Genomic DNA, 24,128 nt, shown 5'->3' with positions numbered 1-24,128 from the left:
GCATCTTGTGAATCCATGATCCAACATCCATCAATCAAACTTCAAGTACCATTGTCTTGATGCTTGCTTTAAACCATACAAGCTCTTCTTTAATCTGCAAACCATTTTATCCTTACCTTTTACTTCATACCCCTTTGGTTGAAGCATGTAGATTTCCTCCTCTAAGTCACCGTGAGGGAAAGCCGTATTTACATCCATTTGCTCGAGATTTAGATCATGAGCAGCCACAAGGCTTAAGACAAGCCTAATTGAGTTCATTTTTACAACAAGAGAAAATATTTCATTGAAGTCAATACCTTTCTTTTGAGAAAAACCTTTTACCACAAGCCTAAACTTGTACTTTTTCTTCCCACCTTCTTCTTCCTTCAGCTTGTACACCCATTTGTTTTGAAGTGCCCGCTTACCTTTAGGCAACTCAACCAACTTCCATGTTTGGTTGCGATGTAGTGAGTCCATCTCCACTTGCATGCTCTTCGTCCATTCTTCTTTGGATTCATGTTGCATAGCTTCTTCATATGATTCTGGCTCTCCAGAATCTGAGATCAAGAGATGGTTGAAGGAAGGAACAAACCTTTCTGGAGGTCTACTTGCTCTTGTAGATCTTTGGGGAATAGGTTGAGGCTCCTCATTTGGTTGACGTTGTTGCACATTGTCACCGTTTGCAGTCCTTGAGTCTTCACCGTCCTCAAGCTCCATGTACTCATCACCTGTTTCTTTTGTTTGTTTTCTTTCCAAGTAATCTTTGCACATATTTTGTTCGTTAAAAATTACATCCCTACTCCTTAAGATTTTACCATCTTCAGAATTCCATAGGCGATACCCAAAGTCACCTTCTCCATAGCCAACGAAGAAACACTTTTTGGACTTTGCATCTAGCTTTGATCTTAGGCTTCTATCTATGTGCATGAAAGACTCACATCCCAACACTTTGAGAAATGCATAATTCACCGGTTTACCTGTCCATGCCTCTTCTAGAACTCCCCCATCCAATGCCGTTGAGGGTGACCGATTGATTAAGTACACAGATGTACTTACAACTTCCGCCCAAAGCTCAAGCGATAGGCCTTCATGTAGCCGCATGCTTCGTGCTCGCTCGATGATTGTCCTGTTCATCCTTTTCGAAATACCATTTTGTTGAGGTGTCCTTGGGGTTGTCCTTTGCCTCCGAATGCCATTGCTAGCACAAAAGCTTTCAAAAGCTTGGCTGCAATATTCGCCTCCATTGTCGGATCTGAGGCATTTATCCTTGGTACCTGTTTCATTCTCCACAAAGGCTTTCCACCTTTGAAATATGGAAAATATGTCGGATTTATTCTTCATGACATAAACCTAGGTTTTTCTAGTCGCATCGTCTATGAATGTTACATAGTACAATGAGCCACCAAGTGATGGTGTACTTGCAGGACCCCAAACATCAGAATGAACCAACTCAAGTTTTCTATTTTTTCTTTCATTTCTTGAATTTTGAAATTTTACCCTCTTTTGTTTACCATAAACACAATCTTCATAGAACTCTAAGTCCACTCCTTTCAAACCTGGTAGAAGCTTCTTTGTTTGAAGGATTTGCATTCCTTTGGCACTCATATGCCCAAGTCGGTAGTGCTACACCGCACTGTCAACTTCTGTAGTTGCTGCACAAGCTGAAGGTTGCGTGCTAACAGTACACAAGTAAAGTGTACCGACTTTTTCTCCCTTGGCAACCACCAAAGATCCCTTTGAGATCTTCCACCGTTTGTTTCAGAATGCAATGTTGTGACCTTCATCGTCCAATTGTCCTGTAGAGATCAAATTTTGTCCTGTAGAGATCAAATTTTTGCGAAGAGAAGGAACATGCCTAACATCTTTAAGCTTCCATTCATTTCTGTTAGCAGTTTTGACAGAAACTGTACCTTTGCCGACAATCTCACAAGCTTCATCATCTCCCAAGTATACATACCCAAAATTACCTTTGGTGTAATCTTGGAAATGTTGCTTGTGTGGTGTCGCATGGAATGAAGCCCCGGAATCTACCATCCAGGAATTAGACACATTGTCTAATGAGAGAATTAGAGCATCTTGCTCTACTTTACCTGCCACATTGACCTCCGATGTTGGCCTTTTGTCTTGAGACTTTGTCTCTTTCTTCTTCTTGGACCAACAATCCTTCTTGACGTGGCTCTTCTTGCCGCAGTTCCAATATTCAAGAACTGACTTTGTGCGTGACTTGCTTCGTCTTGAGCGATCACGACCCTTTTGGTTTTTGAACCTCTCCTTAGGCCTTCCTCTTGTTTTCACTGACAATGCAGCACTTGATGATTCTCCTGTGCTTCTTCTTTGTATTTCCTCGCTTAGGAGAACACCCACAACATCATCAAAATTAAGAGTATTTGTACCACAGATAGAATTACTTACAGCCATCACAAGGCTGTCCCAACTATCCGGTAGAGATGATAGTATAAGGAGAGCTCGCACTTCGTCATCGAAATTGATTTTCACCGATCGAAGTTGACTTATGTTTGTGTTAAAGTCATTTAGGTGTTCTGCAAGAACCATTCTCTGCCATCTTTAGATTGAACAAGCGCTTCATAAGAAATACCTTATTGGATGTCGATGGTTTCTCGTAGAAGTCGTCAAGTGACTTCATCAAGTCCTCCGTGGTCTTCATATCCGAAACATTCACCGTTGACGCCAAGCTTAACCGGATTGTTCCCAGTGCCTTTCGATCAAGGACAATCCATGCTTCATCTGCCATTGTTGCGGGCTTCTTCGCAAGACCGCCTAGTGGCAAATAGAGGTACTTCTGGTAGAGATAGTCTTCAATCTGCATCTTCCAATGTTGGTAGTTTTTGCCGTTGAACTTTTCAATCTTGAGCTTCCCTTCCTCCGCCATAACTCTCACTCAATTCAAGGAATCCTTTCCTTGAGATAATTTAGCTACGAGAAAACCTTGCTCTGATACCAGTTGTTAGGAAATAAGACATAGCTAAATAGATAATTGAGTAGATTACTTAATGGAGAGAGACATATTTACATACACGAGATTATAGAGTAGAGAGAGAGAGAGAGAGAGAGAGAGAGAGAGAGAGAGAGAGAGTACACACGATATACGTGGTTCACCCAATGTGGGCTACGTCCACGGGAAAGCAGCCACTCAATGGCTTTAGTACTTCAAAACAAGAAGTAGTTTACAAAGGGATTATACCCTTAATGGAGCTCCCGCCTTGCTTCACTCTCACCACCTCACACTCACCTTGTTGCATCAACTTCACACTATATGAAATGTGTGTAGACATGGCCTTTTTTTATAGGCCAAAAGGGTTGCCCTCTCTCATGAGAGGCAGCCACGTGTAGCCGCCCTTGTGTAGATAAGTCCAAATCGGACCCTTCAATCCGCCCATGTGTGGCCGCCCTTGAGAAGACAAGTCCGCTTTTGAATTCGGCCACCGGCCACCAGCCAATCGACGTTTGTTTTCCGACCACTTTTCGGCCGCCGTCCGGCCATAATATTCCGGCGAAAAGGAATATTCCGGCGAGGGAAGAAAAAGTCTCAGGGGCTTCCGCCCCGAGGCCCCTAAAATTGCCCCTGATTTTTGACTGTGAAAATTTTGGTTTCCGGCGAGTGATTTTCCTTCACGCACGATGGCTTCTCCTCATAATGGGGGCCTTACAAATGTGCGCTTTTACCACAGAAAATTACAAGGGTAAATCAGGCTCCATACTTAACAACAAAGTGTGTAGCCACACTAGCATACACAATCCTCACTCTTGCGAGAGTGGGTACAAGAACACCAAACTGTGTCCAAGCTGACAAAACCTGTCAAAGTGGGAGTCCAATTGACCACTAAAGTCTCCGAAAGAGGACTCTAAACCATAAACCATAACACTACTCTAAACCATAAACCATAACACTACTCAATACCAATGAGTAAAAATGCTAAAATGGCTCCACAATATTACATACAATGGCAATCCACACTCAACGTACATCCACGAAGTGATTGTGCATAAACAAGCGCAAGAAGATTTGCAATTCAGAAACTTAATAAATGCAAAAACAATGCTCTCAAGAGAGCTCACCGGCACTCAAAAGTGCTTGCAAAAATGCACGTATAAAGGGCATCAACCATGCGCCATAACCATATGTAAACCCATTTGCAAATACCATGAATCCAAGCACAAAATCACTGCCAAAATATCCAGTGAAAACCTGTGAAAGAAGATCCACATGTGTGCTTCAAAAATCATGTCTCTCAAGAGACTGCTTCGATGGTGTGTAAACGCCTTGGTACTTCGTTGCCCAAATCTACCAAAAATCGTCAAACCAGAAGCTCTGCACAAGCTGAAATTGTATCTTCAGCTCAGAAATTATGCACCTAACTTCGAGCATTTGTCGTGCTTCCAAAAGTGCATCAAACTCGCACACTATGCGAAATCAGAAAACCTGCAATTTCTATATACAATCAATCTAAGCTAAATATCAGCAAAACGATGAAGAATTTGCAAAAAGTTTCTTCTACAAAGTTGTAGACTATGTCAAAACGGATGAACTCGATGAGTAGAATATTCAAATATGTCTTCTACAAGGAGAAAAACGAATCTGAAAACAATGCTGCTGCGCACATAGTTTGTAGGGGAGCACCTTTACTTATACACAATCTTTCACACTGTCTTCTGAGCTTCCTTAAGAGCATACATGTAGATTCCCCAATTTTTGGTCTCTTCTAAAAATAAGAAAAATAGCTTTCAATATCTATTTTACCAGATTTTTGACTTAACATGTCTGATTGACAATATTGGAAGGTTCTAAAGTAAAACCCAAGGTCGTTTCCATGTTCCAATAAGTTAGACGGACGTTTGGTTCAGTTTTGGAAAATTCCGCTATTTTTAGTTTTTTCATTCTTTTTATGCTTTTAGGTGCTTTTTTGCAAAAAGCAAGGTCGGATACTTAATCTACGTGTTCCGAGGAAGCTATGGTTCAATTTTGTAAAAATCTGCTTTTTGAGTGCTTTTCACTCTATTTATAGCTTTTCATGATTTTTAGTGCTTTTTAGTGAAAAGCGAGTCCACTTTCTTATACCAATGGATGAGGGGAACCCGTGGTTCAATTTTAGTTTTTTTTTTTTGTGGCTTTTTATGCTATTTTTAGCTTTTTGTGCTTTTCGGCGTTTTTGAAAAGCAGTGTGCTTTTTATGATGACCTAAATGTAAAAATATTAATTTTAGTTTCCGTCGGATTTAAAATGATCACTCGGAGCAAAAACGGGGCCAGACGGGATTTTTATGAAAAATATTTTTATAAAAAGTGGTACCATAAATACACCGGGGCAGTACGGGAAGTCATAATTATGTCGGGATATTACGATGTGGCATAGTCTAGCTACGGTTTCCATTAGTTGGCCAGATATTGCTCGGATGGCCAATTTTATTGTAAAAATTGAATGGTAAGTGAGAAAGTTGACCACCAAAAGCAAAGCTTTGTTTTTAAAAAAGATTATAGCTTTTTTTCAAAAGCTAGGGGCTATTCCAGGCTGAGAGGTAGCACCATCTTTCTGCTTGGGGCACACTCCAGCCTGCTACACTTGCCTATAACTTGTCGGTTAGTGCTCAATTTTCAGTGTCGTCTATTGCGTCTACTACTGCAAGTCTATTCGTATCTATTATCAGGAGTGGTGCAAGCTCTTTATCACCATACCCATAAGCTCTTCTCTCTCTCTCTCTCTCTCTCTCTCTCTGTGGACACTCTCTCTCCACTTGCTTATTATCTTCTCTCTCGTTTCACAGTGTACGCGCTCTGCAGAAGCTTTCGTGGCGGATACCTCTACGTAGCTCTCATCACCGCTCTCTTGCGGCAAAGCAAGAAGCCTTTCGACAACCCCTCATTGATTTTAAAGCACTGTGAGAAGCTCTAAACTCCATAGGCATCATCTCTCTCTCTCTCTCTCTCTATGTCGTTTTTTGAGTAGTCACCCTCTCGGTGAGTGTTTTTTTGCATACGAGTGCATGTATGGATCAATCGAGTGCATACAAAGTTGCCCCATGATTATTTCATCATGTTTAATATGCTGATTTATGCACATGATGCGTTTATGGTCACGTGCGTGCATAAAAAGCACTTTTTGTTTCACGTCATAGAGGCGGTAGGAACATTGTTTTGGTCATAAATCACAAACCATTATGAATCAGTCCGAACCCTTTATACCAGAGATAAAACACATTATTTAAAACATTTTCTCTCTTTGGTTTCATGTGAAAAACACGCACGAGCTAAGAGATGGTCAAAAAACAGTTTGCTGCCCACTAAACCAAAATTTGACTCTATGCTCCTTGGAGAACCACTATATAGATTCACCGGATGGGCAAACCCACTTAACCAATTGAAAATCTTGATGAAACTTGATGATAAAGGAATTTAGGTCCATTATCGCCTCGGAAATGCGAGTTATTAATCGCTTTATAACCGGTCTTACCTACACGCGTAGGGGTGCTACCAAGGGGGGGGGGGATACCATACGACGTCGTGAGTTGACCGAGCTGTTTTTATATGTTTTATAGTTTGTTTTGGTGAGTTGATTTCTATTATTAGATGGCCATAAACGTATGTGGGAGTATATGGTTAAACATCCCGAACCCCATAGGCAGATATGAATAAAGTGGCTTTCTTTTGGGGTTACCGTTTGTTGTGTGAGTACCATATGGGGGAAGTGATGTGATAGAGTGATAGTATATATTATGGAGCTAAACTTGATGCATTGGTTTGAGGCCAGATAATTTCAATTGCATGTTTTGCATACTCCCGAAAATGCCAAAATTTTGTTTTTGCATATATGTGAAGTTATGGTTTATGGTTGACCTAAAGGTCGGAGCTGTTTTCCATCATATTTATGGTGATTGAACGTTATCATATGATGTATGGGAATCCATGGATTGATGTGGATGACTCATATGCATGGTTATGATTGTATTCCACCTTCCTAGGTCAAAACTAGCTCTATGTGCTAGGGAGGTGAAGTGCAGATGTGATGCATCAAATTTGCATGGTTGGATGCTGTCAAAATTGGATTTTTATATCATGATTAGTTGCTGGTCAAACTCTTTTTATGCATGAAATAATCACATCTTAAGGGTCACATGTGTATCGACTCCGATTGATTACAGGAGATGTGTCAAACTTCACGTGTGGGAGTTGGTTCAGTGTGATTATGATTTATGGTCAAGGGCTGAGATTTCCTTATGGATTATGGTTGATATTCTATGGTGTAAGCTAGTGTGGCTCATGGTTTTTTTTCGGATAATGGTTATGCTGATGAAATTTTTGCAGCCATGTTATGTTCTAAAGTGTTTATACAGGATTTGTCGTGCCTCACCTAAGTTGGGTGGAGTGCTCGCCTGTGTGATGTGATTGGATTATGGTTTATGGTTTTGGGATTGGATCATAAAGTGATTTGGATGGTTTATGGAAGACGCGTAAGGGTAGAAACCCTGTACAATCTAAATGCTTGGAAAGGATTGTTTGTGCATATGGAAAGTGCTATTGTGATTGGACTCATGTGTTATGTTTCTCATGGCAGCGTCGCTACAAGACTAAGATCACCTACATCGCTTAGCATTAGACTAAAGGGTCATTGACCTGGGGCTTTGTTGGATCGGGGGTGTTGTCTAGGTCTTTTTCTTTTTGTTAGGCTCATCTACACGGTTAGTGCGCCGGGGGTTGAATGACCTACACGGCTAACGTGTCTGGGATACTAGTCGGGTTAGTTATGCATCATGCGCGCATTCATGCATGCTGTTTGAGAAAATATATCGTATTCATGATGCATCTATAAGTGACATTGGTTGGTGGTACTTGTTTGACTTGTGTTCTTGAGTGGGAGTGTTTGGTTTGAGTTATGGTTGAGGTGTTCAAACAACGTTTGTTGTAATATCTTTGAACGTTTGTTTTTGTAGTAACAAATGGCTCCTAGAGTGACGTCTGAATGCTTTAGCCAGGGGAATGAGGTTTTGGCCATAGTATTCAACAATATGGCAACACGATTGTCCATGGATGAATGGGAACTCTTTTACTTAGAAATCGGGACCAAACTCTTTGGCATGCCAGGAAGCACAACTTATTGGAAGAGTGTTGACCATAGTTACCTTACCCGTCACCAAGAACCCTTCCGTCAATTCTTCGTCTATATTGACGACAGTCTAAGAGATTGGTTCGCCAACCTCAGGCTACTTCAACTCAGAATATGGTTAGGCTTAGAAGACATGTTCTATTACTTGGCGATGCGTTCCCAGATGTTAAGAATTACTGAACTCGCCAAGAAGTTTGAAGCTCTTGCAACTGTCATAGGAAAAGAAAGTTGGAAGATAACTATAGACAACGTTGTCGCATGGGAGGTCTGAGAGAATACCCTGTTATGAGAGTTAAGATAATATTTAGAGAACTAGCTCCAAGAAACCTATAATATTGTAATGAAATCATTAAAAAATCAAATTTGGATGGATAAATGAAGCGTAGACTCAGTTTTGGTTCACATATGTACTAAGTTTTCTCTCTCTCATTGTCTTGTTTTAGATGGATCTTCTTAATTGTCAAGATGAACTCCCGAGTGACTTTGCACAAAGAGTCTTTTTTGGTTCTACGGTTGGATTCAATCTCCATTGGGCAATTGAAGTGGTTCGAGTTTCAAAGAGGACTAGAGATTACCTTGTACCCAACACTTACATAGCATGGGAGTTATATGTTGAAGTTCAGTCTGAATATCAAACACAAGTGCTTGATAGGTTTATGACCAACCCACAACTTTGGGTAAAGGAAAAGATCTAAGAAGGCGATGTTAAAGGGGAAGGATATGTTCTTTACCTTAACTTATGCTATCTTTTGGACATATCGAGTCGTGAGCTCATATTTAGTAAGAAGGCCCTTATGTTAAACCAAAGATACAGCTTTTGTAAGAAGGTCAATCAGAGTGTGGAAGAAGTCAAATGGCGGCAACCAATTCTATTATGTACCCCATGATTGGTCCAATAGAGTCTATGGACCGATCCTCAAATACAACCCTCACAATGTTACCAATATTTTTGATAACTATGAGAAACCAAGGTGCATTGGTGACTTTGCCCGAGCACAACCAATAGCAGTGAACTCGAGTAGATACTTCTACAGAAATGATGCAAACGACGTGGGAGTATCGAGTCGATACAATCTAAGTGGAGAATGGAGATTGTAGTCACTAATCAAATTTTATACATAAATGTATGAACTTACCCTAAGACCGACAAAAGAAACGTGGATGGTCAGAAACATACTTCCTCTAGTAATGGCTACGGGATGCTTTGACATTGTCATGTTTAATGTATGGGACGGCAATGCAAAAACAATGACCGACATTCCTATAGTCCAGTACCTTGGAAGTTATTCTTTGACTTATTTGGAAAGTCACTAATCTACAATATTTCTCGTAAAAATCTCGTCTGGCCGCGTTTTTGCTCCGGGTGATCATTTTTAAATCCGATGAAGGTTCAATTTAATATTTTTACATTTAGGTCATCATAAAAAGCACATTGCTTTTCAAAAACACCGAAAAGCACAAAAAGGTAAAAATAGCGTAGAAAGCAAACAGAAAAGATTTTTTAAAAAAAATTGAACCATGGGTTCCGCTCATCCATTGGAATAAGAAAGTGGACTCGCTTTTCACTAAAAAGCACTAAAAATCACGAAAAACTATAAATAGCGTGAAAAGCACTCAAAAAGCAGATTTTACAAAATTGAGCCATAGCTTCCCCGAAACACGTAGATTAAGGATCTAACCTTGCTTTTTGCAAAAAAGCGCCTAAAAGCATGAAAAAGCTAAAAATAGCAAATTTTTCCAAAACTGAACCAAACATCCGTCTAACCTACTAGAACATGAAAACTACCTTGCTTTTTACTTTAGAACCTTCCAATACTGTCAATCAAGTATCTTAAGTTAAAAATTTGGCAAAATAGATATTGAAAGCTATTTTTTTTATTTTAGAAGAGACCAAAAAATTGGGGATCTTACATCTTCCCACACTTGAAAAATTCGAGGTGTCCTCACCTCGACATGAAATCTGGATAATTTAGTCTCATTACATCATCACGTTCCCAAGTTGCATCTTCATGAGGATATGTTAACCATTTAACAAGGTGTTCAATGATAATTCGATTACGTAGAGGCTTGGTTCTACTCTGAAGTATTACCTCGGATATACTTCAAAAGTTCCGTCAGTAGCAATAGATATAGAGAATCGTCAAGAATATGTTGTGGATCAAGTACATACTTCTTGAGCAACCTGACGTGAAAGACATCATGTACCTTTATGTGTGGTGGTAACAAGAGTCTGTAAGCTTGATCATTAATCCGTTCTATGATTTCCAAAGGTCCACAATATCTGGCACTTAGCTTCTTACACTTACCCATTGATAAAGAACTACGTTTGGGTTTCACTCTCAAAAATACCATATTGTCCTCTTCAAAAAGTATGGTAGATCGTTTTGCATCAACATAACTCTTCTGTCTATCTTGAGCAGTCTTAATATCCTGGTGTATAAGATCAGTTTGTAGTTGCATTTTATCCAACATTTCTTTGAATGCTTGAACTCGTATGAGAGGATTTGTCCATTTGAGTGGAGTAAGACACTCTTCTCTATACAATGCTTGAAAAGGAGACATTCTAATTGAGCGTTGGAATGATGAATTATATGCAAATTTAACCAAATACAAATATCAAGTCCATTTATTATGTTTATGTATACAATAAGCTCTCAACATGTCTTCAATGATCGGATTTGTCCTTTCTGTCTATCCATCAATTTGAGGATGTTAAGCAGTGTTAAAGGTTAATTGGGTCCCTGTAGCTGAGAATAAGGCTTTTCAAAAATTTGAGGTGAACTTCGTATCACGATTAAAAATTATTTGTCGATGTAAACCATGATACATGAGAACATCTTTCATGAAGACTTGAGTTATATCCTTAGCTGTAAATGTTGTCTTCATTGGAAATAAATGGGTCATTTCTGTAAGCATATCAACAACCACAAAAATAGAGTCATATCCCATAGATGTAAGAAGTCCTGTAATGAAATCCATGGATATGCATTCCCATTTCATTTGTGGAGCATCAATTGGTTGAAGCTTACCGGGGTATCGAATTCGTTCAGCTTTAATACGCTGGTATGTTAAACATCTTGTAAGCTTTAGTCCTAGCCAAAAGAAACTCTTTCTTATAGTAGAGTGAGTCTTAATGTATCCTAGATGTCCTGCTATAGGTATATCATGAGCTTCCTGTAATATCTGAAGTTTGATTCCACCCTGATTTGAAATAAAAAGATCATTCCCAAAGTAAAGGTCATCACCTTCAAAGTGAAAGCCTTTGATTTGCCTTTCTTGCTTCTCTGTGCGATTATTTAAGTTCACCAAGTACTGGATTCTTAAGTAATACGGGTCATTAGTCATACCTTCTTGAATAAGGTCAATTAAAGAAGTAGTTCTTCCGACTTAAATCATCGGCCACAAGATTTTTCCTCCTAGGTTTATATTCAATTCCAAAATCATATTCGTATAACAACTCCATCCATCTTCGTTGCCGCATATTCAGGTCAGGTTGGGTGTAGATCTACTTTAGGCTTTTATGGTCGGTATGTAGTTCAAGTCTCCTTCCGAGAAGATAATGTCGCCATACTTTAAGAGCATGCACAACGACCACTAATTCCAAGTCATGTGTAGGATAATTTAACTCATGTATACATAACTTACGAGATTCATAAGCTACTGGTTTTCCTTCTTGAGATAGAACGCCACCAATTGCTTGTCCACTTGCATCAGTGAGCACGATGAATATCTTTGAGAAGTCTGGAAGCTGTAGTATTGGAGCATTCACCAAGGCTTCTTTGAGTTTCTCAAAACTAGCTTGAGCGCGTTCATTCCAAGTAAACACTTTAACCTTTTTAAGCGTATTAGTCAATGGAGATGCAATCTTAGCATAACCCTCAATAAATGTACGATACCATTCTGTCAAACCAAGAAATCCATGTACTTCTCGTACTGATTTGGTGTAGGCCAAGCTATGACAGCTTTGATCTTACTTGGATTAGTAGAAACACCATCTTTGGACACATAAATCCCAAATATTTCACCTTGTCAGTAAAGAAGGTGCATTTGCTACGTTTGGCATACAATTGATTTTGATGGAGAAGTTCAACTACTCGCCGCACATGTTGTTCACGTTCTTCTCCGTTTCTTGAGTAAACCAATATATCATCAAAGAAGACAAGAATAAAATCATCAAGATGCTCTCGAAAAACATCGATCATAAGACGATTAAAGGTTAGTAAGTCCAAAAGGCATAACTGTAAATTCATAGTGTCCAAAACGAGTATCAAATCATGTCTTCGGTATGTCCTCCTCCTTGATTCAAATTTGGTAACACCCTCACTTAAGATCAATTTTTGTGAAGATAGAAGATCCATGTAATCGGTCAAGCAGTTCATGAATCCCTTGTATTACGTATTTATTCTTGACTATTACCTGGTTCAATCCTCGATCATCAATACAAAGATGTAGAGTGCCATTTTTCTTTAGATTAAAGAGAACAAGAGCACTCCATGGAGAAACGCTGGGTCGAATAAAGCCTTGTTCAAGGAGTTGAGTTAATTTGTCCTTGAGTTCCGTAGATCAGGTAAGTACTGACATTCTGTAAGGTCTACAAGCAACTGGTTGAGCTCCTCGAGTAAGCTCTATTGCATGATCAACATTACGCTTGGGTGGTAGCTGTGAAAGTTCTTCAAAAAATACATCATCAAATTCTGTTATCCATTTTGGCTTAGGTGAATCTATCTTCTTCTCCTTAGGATTAACCTTTACTGCATAAATCCTCTCATTCTTCCTATGACTCTTCATAAGTTTGGTGAAGTTCACTAGTCTAAGCTTAGGCTTCCCCCGCTTCTCAGTACTGTAACTCTAGAGTTATGATCATTCTCAAAAGTCAATGAAGCTTCTTTACCATGTATGTGAGCATCATTGTCTTTAAGCCAACCGATTCTTAGGATTCCATCGTAAATTCCTATGGGTAAGACTCTGAAGTTTGCAGAAGTATTATGACCATCCAAAACAAAATTCAAGCTGCCTACTGAAGTAGAAGATATAACCCTCCTACCCATAGCTAATTCTATCGTAAGGTCTGTATCAGGGTGTTCAAGCAAAATGAGGTTTCTGATGCACTTAGGAGATATGAAAGAATGTGTACTCCCTCAATCAATCAATAAGGTAAAATGGTTACCTTGATACTCCGCTGGGTCTGAATAACTAAAAATTGTTCATTCACTCCCTGATGTTCAATTGCAGCATAAACATACGTGTTTGCCTGATTTCCTTCACCTCTAGCCCCTTGATCTCTGTTAACTTGAGGTCTTCCTTGAGGTCTTTGATTTCCTCCTCCTCCTAGACGAAGTTGACGATTAATATTCCCGTTGTTGTTATTGTTGACAAGCGGTCCATTTCGAACAAAAGGTGGATTGCATGGTCTAAAATTTCCTTGGTTTTGAGGTTGTCTCTGGTTTTGGTTAAAGTTTTGCTGATTGAAGTTCCTCTGAACTGTCGATGGTCTGGGTCTAAAGGTTTTGAAATTTCGTATCGGATTGAAGTTTCCATGTTTATAATTGTCCACCAATCTTGTGAAGCTTGAATTGTTAAATGGATAATCCTTGGATTGATGACCGGAATCAAGACAAGTGTAGTATAAATTATCCTGTCTAGCTTTCATACGTAATAAGTTCTCTCTTCTTTGCTGTGGATTTCTAGATCTTTGTTCCTCCTCGGGACGAGGTCTTTTAATTTCAGGAACAAGAACAGGTTCTGGTTTTCTCTTTTGGGTAGTAGATAATTCTATTTCAATGGGTTTTCCTGCATCAAGGACATTTGCAAAATTGGTAAGGCGATGACTATGGAGTTTAGTCTTCATAGGATTATGTAACCCTGACACGAATCGAGCTACCTTGACCTCTTGAGTCATCCTTGCTAGAGCATACTTAACAAGGGTTAAAAAATGTTGATAGTATGATTCCAGATCTCTGGTTCCTTGAGTACATTCAAGAAACTCATTCATACGGTCTGAATTATAGACCTTGTTTTGATAGTTCTTCTTAAGCTGGGTCTTAAGATAATCTTAAGTTGCAGCATTAGGATCAAGATTGTTTTTTGTGCAATGGTCTCTCCACCAATGCTTGGTTGTTCTCTCTAGTTTGAACTTAGCGATGATAGCTTTGTTTACTGCTGACGAATGGGGTAAGTCATCCATGCGCTCAATCCAATCTTCAAGAACTTTGCCTACATCTTTGCCTTCCCCACTAAAATTTCCAGGTTGAGACTTGCACATCGATGTCTCTATCGATGATGGTGTGTTGAGGAACAATAGGCGCATTTCCTCTAGGAGGCATGGTAACTTAATGCACCATATCAACCAAGGTCACACTCAGTAAAACTTTCTATTCTGCTCGAAGTTCTTAAATTAAATAGAATAGACACTTAAACATAAGATGAGAAGAATAATAAATAAATCAATCCAATTTCTATATCACAAAACTTTGGGTTTTCAAAAAGTCTACAAAGTGTCTTGAAAGTTTTTAATAAATCCTACGGGGTCTAACATAATGCACGCGGTAATATCCATTGTGATATCTTTCCACCAATAGAGTATAGTTTTCCCATTCCTTGAGTATGTCTGATGGTTGACTCCAATGATCCTTTACGATCTTTGGCTCGAACATTTCTTCGTTGGCATGTAAGTCATACCATTCCTGAGTAAGAGATTTGTTGGTTACAGGTACTCCCATTTCGGTATGGATAATCGCCTTCCTGTACCCAAACTAGTCATCGAAGAAAGAAAATTCTTATGGAAACACATCCGGTGTGTCCCATCCCACTAAGCTGTGTATATTTGCACAATTTGCAAGGCACTGAGGTCTGTTGTAGGCATTGTATAAATTTTTTACATTGCGAGGATTGTAGATCAATGACTTCCCAAATAAGTCAAAATTATTTATTTTATAAAAAGCGGTACCGTAAATACACCGAGGTAGTACGAGAAGTCATACTTATGTCGAGATATCACGGTGTGGCATAGTCAGGCTACGGTTTCCATTAGTTGGCCAAATACTACTCGGATGGCCAATTTTATTGTAAAAATTGAATGGTAAGTGGGAGAGTTGACCACAAAAATTAAAGCCTTGTTTTTAGAAAAGACTAGAGTTTTTTCCCAAAAGCTAGGGGCTATTCTAGGCTGAGAGGTAGCACCATCTTTCTGCTTGGGGTACACTTCAGCTTGCTGCACTTGCCTATAACTTTTCGGTTAGTGCTCAGTTTTCAGTGCCGTCTGTTGCATTTACTACCGCAAGGCTGTACGTATCTATTATACGGAGTGGTGTAAGTTCTTCATCACCATCTCCATAAGCTCTTCTCTCTCTCTCTCTCTCTCACACTCTCTCTCTCTCTCTCTCTCTCTCTCTCTCTTTACTTGCTTATTATCTTCTCTCTCGTTTCACAGTGTACGCGCTCTCCGAAAGCTTTCATGGCAGATACCTCTATGTAGCTCTCATCACCGCTCTCTTGCGGCAAAGCAAGAAGCCTTTCGACATCCCCTAATCAATTCTAAAGCACGGTGAAAATCTCTAAACTCCATAGCCATCATCTCTCTTTCTCTCTCTCTCTACATCGTTTTTCTGAGTAGTCACCTTCTTGGTGATTGCTTTTTCGCATGTGAGTGCATATATGGATCAACCGAGTGCATATGAAGTTTCCCCATGATAATTTTATCATGTTTAACACTAGGTTGGTAACCTAACATGACATAAAAGTGTCCTTTGCAGGGTCTAAGAAAAACCTCACAACTCCTAGCAGAGAACTGCAAATACAAAACTCTTCATTGAGCATACTCAGAAGACTCATGTTCTTTGAGGAAAATTATAAGGATTGTGAAATTTAGAATCAATTGGGAGTAAAAAGCTTTGAAAGTAGATGCATTTTGAAACAACACAAAAAACAGGGTAGTTTGTCAGTGCATAGCTCGGTACTCTCAAATAAAAATTATTATAGACATTTTAATATTTTTCTAGTAGACTATAATAGTAAAGGTTTCAAATGGATGAGTGGCTATAGCCTCAAAAAATCTATTAGATGGTCTACATTTTATTCCAAAATCGCATTTTTTTTGAGAATTTGGGGTGTAAGCGCATGTGGGGTTACAAGTGCCTAAGTGAGAGTCCAATATAGCATTCCACAAACTTTATGAGAAGTATAAGTCTACACAAGTTTTCATGGACATAAAGAAGCCACTTGTCACCATTTTCCATTTTCCAATGAGAAGACCATTACGTTATAACAAACTATTTCCCCTACATAACATTGTAATACTAGCAAGTTATATCGTGGATCACCAGAATTGCAAGCTTGAACCAACTTCCTCATGATAAAAAAAATACATGTGCTCCATGAAAACTTGATGAGCTAAATATAATACTCAATAGAAATTTAGAAACCATTCTATGATAGAGTATTTCCTTCTACAAAGACAAATCGATGTCATCTTGGAGGCATTATCAAATGACACAAGGATACCATGTCAAGGCAATTTTTTGCAATAAAGCACGTGTTTCCATCGTGAAACAAATTACCCATTGATCATTCTAAAAACACTTCCTAGGAAATGCACATGCTACTCTTCATCAGAAAAGCTCCATAGCTTCCCCATACATTAGCAAACAAACAAATCCCCATAGATGCACCATACATTAGCATACATGAATGAGACGTAAACAAGCAAACACAACCATAATCATACGTTAGAAGACAACCATAGCCATGGCAACCATAACCACAGGCACAAACAACTTGACACCTATCATCAAGACCTAGCACCTACCATAATAAAGCATTTGCCACAAAACCTGCTAGAACCGCAATTTGGCAAGAGCCATCACAGTAAGCAACAAACTTGGCACCACAGCAAAACCATAACCATAAGATGGAACCTTACATCAAGACTTAGCATGAAAGTCATAACACCAACACTTGATAGCACAGTAACGTGCTTGAGCAATAACCATATTCATAAGATGGCACCTACCATCTTACCACCATCAAGACTTGGCGCCCACAACCTAATGTCGATCATAAGATCTGCCATAACATGTACACAAATCCTTGCACCAAAGCTTGACATGGTAGACAAAACCATAATATGTACATACAACTCAACACCATAGCCAAACCATAACCATAAGCTGACACCTTACATCAAGACCTGGCATCAAATCCATAACACACAAACACTTTCTAGCACCATAACCATACACTTGCTAGCACAATGGCGAAGTCGTCAGAACCATACATTGGCTCGCACCATAACCAGCAACCAAACACTTGCTAGCACCATAAACACATGTAGACACAAGTATCTTGACATGCCACCTGCCACTATAACCATAAAAAAAACACCTGCAACCACAACAAAACCATAACCATAAGATTTAACCTTACAACAAGGCTTGACATCAAAGCCATAACACCAACACCTTCTAGCACCATAACCAAACACATGTAGACACAAGTATCTTGACATACCATGTTCATAAAATGGCACCTGTCACCATCAAGACCTGGCAATGTAACCTTATAACCAAAAAGGAGGAGCAGGGTCTGCCGCCTTGCACTATAGAACTCGTAGCAGTAGAAGCACCTGCCATAACAAAGCAACAACCAAACATGCACCATAAGTCCAATCCATGGAGGCAATTTGAAAACCACCCACATTACAAAACATCACCCACCATACGGCCTAAAACATCCATAACCATAACATGCAACTTGTCAGCAAGCATAATTAAAAATAACAGCCATTAGCGGACTCCATACTCTCCTGCAAAAAACATAAAGAAAAATATGAGGAAGTAACCAAAAAACATGATGTTCAAATATACAATGCATCATAAAGCCACATGCAAAACTCAATAAAACACTGACATAAGACTGGATCTCTCTGTCTAGTCACTCTCGAGTGACCATCAAAAAGAAAATCCACAACTCTTGCATGGTAGTCCTTGAAGCAAGGATCTGCACACATCATCTTCTTGCACTTACCACAACCCCAAATGGTGCGAGACGGTTTTGAGCCATCTACCTTCTTGTGCTCAGACATGAGCTTCTTTCGTTTTGCTGAGCATACCACACAGTATTTACTTGCTACATCATGCAAACGTGTGGGATAGTGACCATTGTATGCATCCTCAACCACCGGCCGCTTACATACATAAGCCCTAAAAGCATTATTTACAAGCTGCTCATGCAAATGTAGCATAAAATCAAACCTGGACACATCCCTCTTTCCATAGAGGTCCCTCCAAATAATCCAACAGTTTGTGAGCACGGAATCTATGAGACCCCAAAAGGCTGCATGCCACCACTTAAAACCATGCATCGTTGTTTGCAAGCTATATCCACTCCCAAGAACCATGCTGTCAAAAACATCACAACCAACCTTACATGCATTATCCTTCACAGCCACATCAGGGCATGCAACATGCATCCTCTTTCCACCACTTACCAGGCACAATACCTCACCTTTCTACATTCCATAACAATTAGATGCAAACAAAATTTCTTTCTTATCCATCCATGAGCATGCAATGAGACCTTGCTTCTTGCAATAGGCAAATTGGCAAGCACCCCGTGCTTGTTTAGCCAAGTGTAGCAATTTTGCATGTGGAAAGTGCTTTCTATTGGCCACATAGCGGCTTGTGGAGGGGCGTTAAGCCTCCAAGCTCGCCTGCAACAGATTCACAGCCGTCTTGGAGTCTTAGAAGGCCCTCCCTCGATCTCTCGACTTGGAGTAGCTACGACCTGTAGATCCCGCTCTCCCGACGTACAGCTCCCACTCTCGCGACTTGCAGCTCCCCGACCTGCGGCTCTCTCGCTCTCCCGACCTGCAACTCTCCCGCTCTCCCAACCTAGTCAATAGCATTTTTGGTGGTCTCAATTGGTTTGTAGGTTGCGGCCTCACTCTAGAGGTAGTTAAGTAGGGCACCTCCTGAAACACATAAAAAGCTTGGGCCTGGCAACAACGTTTTGGTGATCTCAACGTTAGGTTGCAACCTTGCTCCACAGGCAATGGATTGAGGCTCTCTGCAGGATGTGGCCTCTGTAGGCTTTAACTGTAGCAAGTCCTCAGCAAAGAGTATGCAGAGAGGACACACGAAATTTTCAAAGGTTTAATTTGGCATTTGCAAATCCAGCAATGGTACATCTCTACCTCCCCAAAGCATAGGGATGACTACCTAAAAGACCCCCACCAAAAGATTACCAAGTTTTGCAACGGTGCTGGCAGCCCCTAGCAAACTCGATCACATCACACAACTTCAAGCGACTCTCAATCAAGTTTGGAAGAAAACTTTGAACTCAAATCTTGCCTCAGCAAATTAGAAGAACACTTCAATTCTATGGTTAATCTCACCACCGACAAGGTAAAGGAGGTTGAGGCTAAGGTTAGCCAAGCTCACTCAACAACCATCGCCCAAGTGAAAACTTGTGTAACAAAGGAGATCGAATACAATTTCAAGATGATGATGCCCTCAAGGTCCACATCGGTGGGCTCCCCTCGCAATGATGTACCATTGAGGACACCCTTGAAGAGGTAATAACCAAACTCAACAACATTATTGAGCCAATCAACATCAAGCTAGAGACCGCCGCTTGGATCAATGATACACATTGACATATGCGTCCCGATCATTGTGTCCTTACTTTCAACAACAAAGAGGAGCGGGTGAAGCTTTTACATCAATCGCGCCTTCTCAAATGAACCAAGTGTTGGATTACTGAGGAGCTGACCATGAATCAACTTAAAATGAAAAAGGACGAGCTCAAGAAGATGTTTGAAGCCCACAAACAAGGTAAATGGGCAGTGTATCAAGGCGATAAAACTATCATCCAGGAGTTTTGAACTTCAAAAGGGGCTCTTTCCCCAACTACTCCCCCTTAGGTTTTTGTTTCTTTCTTTTATCCTCCCAATGGACCCTCAGTCCTTAATTGATATGTATGTCATGTCTTCACGTACAAGCATGCTGCTCTAAAGTTTTGTATCCAGTCTCATGGGTCATATTTGACCTTCGTGGGCGATAATACAATCTCTCTCTCTCTCTCTCTCTCTCTCTCTCTCTCTCTCTCTCTCTCTCTCTCTCTCTTTCTCTTCCCTACACATATATTCACCCTCCATAATGTTATAACTTTCTTAAGTACGCTTTCATTCATAACACCCATTTAGGGGTAGCACTAGTCGCTAGGTACCTTTGGATGTAGTCCAACCCATGGCCTAAACTCCATGCTTGGTCGCTGAGAACTCCTCCCCTATGCAAATGCTTCCGCAACTCTGATGTATATTGAAAGTTGTATAAAAGTGTAAATTGTATATTTTGTGGATAGACCCTTGGGGAGGGGTATCTCTCAATATAACTCTCTCAGCTGAGGTTATAAGCTTCCATTGCATTCTCAAAAAGCTTTCAAGATTTCTTGATCTCTCCACCATGGAGAACAAGCGAGCTATTGCCTCAAAGATCTCAAAGGCATTGTGCTCTCCGCAATCACTATGCACTCTGATACTGTTGGAGATCAAGCCTAATGACCTATCCTAGGAGGACCTTAGTCCTAGTTTAAACCTTCATTTCAAGCTTTCAATAAGGCTAAAGGGTTTTTTGCTCTCTGGGTCTTTTTACCATTAGCACCCTCAATTCTCTCCCTAACTCACTCTAAGATTAGCCGTAGTCTTCCAACCTCTCTCTCTCTCTCTCTCTCTCTCTCTCTCTCTCTCTCTCTCTCTCTCTCTCTCTCTTAATGGACCCCTTTTTATATCTCTACAATCACTCCCTAGATATAGGATTTAATCCTCCTTTTGAGCTCCCTATATATAGGGACATCACGTTTTGTATCTGTGTGAGCTCTTTACCAGTTTCAACATATTGCAAAGTAGTTCGTATGCTTTAATTATGTCTTTATCAATTCTATTAATCTAATATGGTATCAAAGCTTGGTTAATCCAACTATAAATTGATAGAGTGCTTCTGAGCTTTCAGCAAGGATAACCTCTCAAGCCTCGCAAAGAAGATATGAAAGACTATTTTGCAAATTCTTCAAATCATAGAACCACAAGGCGTTTTTAATCACTCATAGCTTAAGCGAAGTTCAACTTCAAGCCTCAAGTGAAGGCGGTTAGCTTCGAAGTCTTCAATTGCTCGATACTGTCGTCAATGGCAATTTTCTACAGCATCACAATTAGCTGAAGCAATTGTTTGGGATGGACAATCGGCATCCTCGCGAGCAATAAACTACCTTCCTTTTTCCAAAGCGATGCTTCAAACTCCCAGAAGGAACGGACGACAACGCTGGCCCACATCTGCATCTCAGCCTCAGAGCTTTCCTCACCATGAATCACCGTAGTGATGCTCAATCGAGCCCATGGTAGTCTTCCACACACAAGTTGCATGCGCAATGCTTCACACAGTCGCCTCCACTAACGAACGGCAGCTAGCCGCTCTCATGGCAACTCACCTTGCGCAGTCAATATGAAAACTTCCACCGTACGGATTGGTAACCCACTGCATGGTGCTCCACTACACACTCTCCACTTAGCAATCACCTGCTCATAGCTCCTGAATACAGTGAGCGGCTCTCGTCAACTTTTGTGATCACGCTTACAGTCGTTTCCATTGTTTTATTTATGCTTCTTTTTGCAAAGCCTCTATAAGGAGAATCCCATAACGTTATTGCAATACTTTGTTTTAAAATCCTCCCGAGGCCTGAGTGCCTTAAACATGTGTTAATCTAAATCCCGAAGGCTTCTCTTTTCCTTTTCGAGGGAGATGCTAACGGGATCTCCTTCACTAAGTACAAAGGCTCATGTTTTTTGAGGAATTACTCAACTCCAAGAAAAGAGGAAATCCCCTTGTAAAAGAGAATAGACACTGCCTTTGAACAAATTCAAGAGGTAAGACCTTCTCCGGTAATGAGTAAAAACTTATATGATTAGCATAATAAAAAACAAAACTAAATCACTAGATAACCATGACGAAGAAGAAGTAACTTCCAAAGCTACACGCATACGTGGTCCTAGAATTTATAGGACAGCTAGAAAGAAATTCTCCCATACTGCAAAACTTGGTATGTTGAACCACAACAACCCAAACGAATCTTTGTTTAAGAAGCATTTGCCAATTAAAGTAAATCATTCTTTTTGTACGGAGTTTTAGACACTGGTAGAGTAGTACTCTACTAAGACTACTCCTAGTATGGAAATCAATGATAAATTCAACGGCACAAACTTCTTCACATGGCAAACTCAAATAAAATTCAGACTTATGAAAAAGGGATTACGGGATATTGTAGGAAGAGAATCTGCAAGGACTTCAACTAGAGAAACTTCCTCAACATTTGAGCAAACAAATCTAAAAGCTCTAGGTATTATAGGGGAAGGCTTACATGATGTCTTTATACATCACATTGGTTCTTGCACTACTACACAAGAAGCTTGGGTTTTACTTGAAAAAGTATTTGGTACTACTTCCAAGGCATCTAAAATCATGCTCTTCATACAATTTTTTTCACTTAAAAAAGCTGTTGACACTGTTATGTCAACACACTTAAGAAAATTTAAGAGTTTACATTCAGGGTTAGCAGGAATCAACAAAGATGTGGAAGAAGATATCAATATTGCTATTCTCATCAAAAGTATTTCAACTCTTGATGAGTATTCTAGCCTTGTTACCACCCTAACAAATCTCCCTACACCTATCTTAGCTGAGGTGGAGGCATCTCTCTTAGAAGAAGAAAGAAGAATCCATAAGAAACATGAACATTTTGAAATACAAGGAGCATACCTTACTCAAAGTAAGGAGGGCAACAAAAATCAATGACCATTCTACAAAGGAAGCAGCTCAAGGGAACCTCAAAGGAACACATCATTCAAAGACTCCCAAAAAGGCACTATATGCACATTTTGTGGCAAAGGCAATCACACAGAGGAATCATGTTTCCTTAAACAACGGATAAAATCAATGTACATTGGAGAGTCAGATTCAAAAGATGCAGATGAAGAAAAGACTGCCTCAGATGAGGTATACCTTGTGCATGTAGACGAAGAATGGGCCTTCTAAAGGTCTATACAAGCTAGGCAAAAGTCTTTTTGTATCTCAAAACACCTTCTTTTAGTCTACCTAGTATCTTCCTAAGCTAGATGAACTCTCTTGTTGTATCCACCTGAGAGAACCACACAATTAAAAGTGTGTTGTGTCCTTAGAGTGAACCTTGAGTAGGTGTATCACAAGGCTTTTTTTGTTGTGCTAGGTCATCAACTTGAAGGAGGGTTTGTTGGAGATCAAGCCTAATGACCTAGCCTATGAGTACCTTCGTCCTAGTTTAAACCTTCATTTCAAGCTTTCAATAAGGCTAAAGGCTTTTTTCGTTGTGCTAGGTCATCAACTTGAAGGAGGGTTTGTTGGAGATCAAGCCTAATGACCTAGCCTAGGAGTACCTTCGTCCTAGTTTAAACCTTCATTTCAAGCTTTCAATAAGGCTAAAGGGTTTTTTGCTCTCTGGGGTCTTTTTGTAAAGTGCGAGCTTTGTCCTAAAGTGTGAGTCAAGGAGAGAAGAGTGGAATTATCCCACATGCTGTGGAGCAAGGCTGTAGAGCTACTTAAAGCTCATTTCTTGAATGAATAAATACAACTCTATTTTGCACTACATGCTTGTCTATGGTGAGCCTGTGCTAAGCTAAGTCAATACTCAAGATTGTGTTTATGAGTCCAAGCTAATTCTATCTTGGAACCCAAGAGGCCACTACCCTCCATGGCTAGGTAGACTTGATTAGGGAGAGCATTAGCATCCTTTTGAATTGCATTTTAGATTGCCCTTTTGCGTCAATTTTTGCATCATTTGCCTCTTCAATTAAATTCATTGAACTCATTTTCTTTTTGCATTGCTCACTTCATCCCGAAGTGCTCATTTCAAGCTTTCCATAGAGCCTTCAAGCTTTGCAATCCGAGCCCAAGAACTCCATTAAACCTACCCTCAAAGTTGCCTATATTTAGGTGTGTGTGTGTGTATGGAA

At 39.9% G+C, this 24,128-nt stretch overlaps 1 non-coding gene across 1 annotated transcript; it reads right to left on the bottom strand.

The window, feature by feature from the left end:
- Positions 1 to 21,791: 21,791 nt before the first annotated feature.
- Positions 21,792 to 21,916, bottom strand: LOC147453400 (U6atac minor spliceosomal RNA). Its single transcript, XR_015188787.1, has one exon. It is a non-coding gene; the product is annotated as a U6atac minor spliceosomal RNA (small nuclear RNA).
- Positions 21,917 to 24,128: the final 2,212 nt, after the last annotated feature.

The sequence above is a fragment of the Adiantum capillus-veneris genome, chromosome 7 (assembly GCF_014529385.1).
Source record: "Adiantum capillus-veneris isolate H3 chromosome 7, ASM1452938v2, whole genome shotgun sequence".
NCBI lineage: Eukaryota > Viridiplantae > Streptophyta > Polypodiopsida > Polypodiales > Pteridaceae > Adiantum > Adiantum capillus-veneris.
Note: the sequence above shows the minus strand (reverse complement) of the source record. Positions and strands in the feature narration are given on the sequence as shown.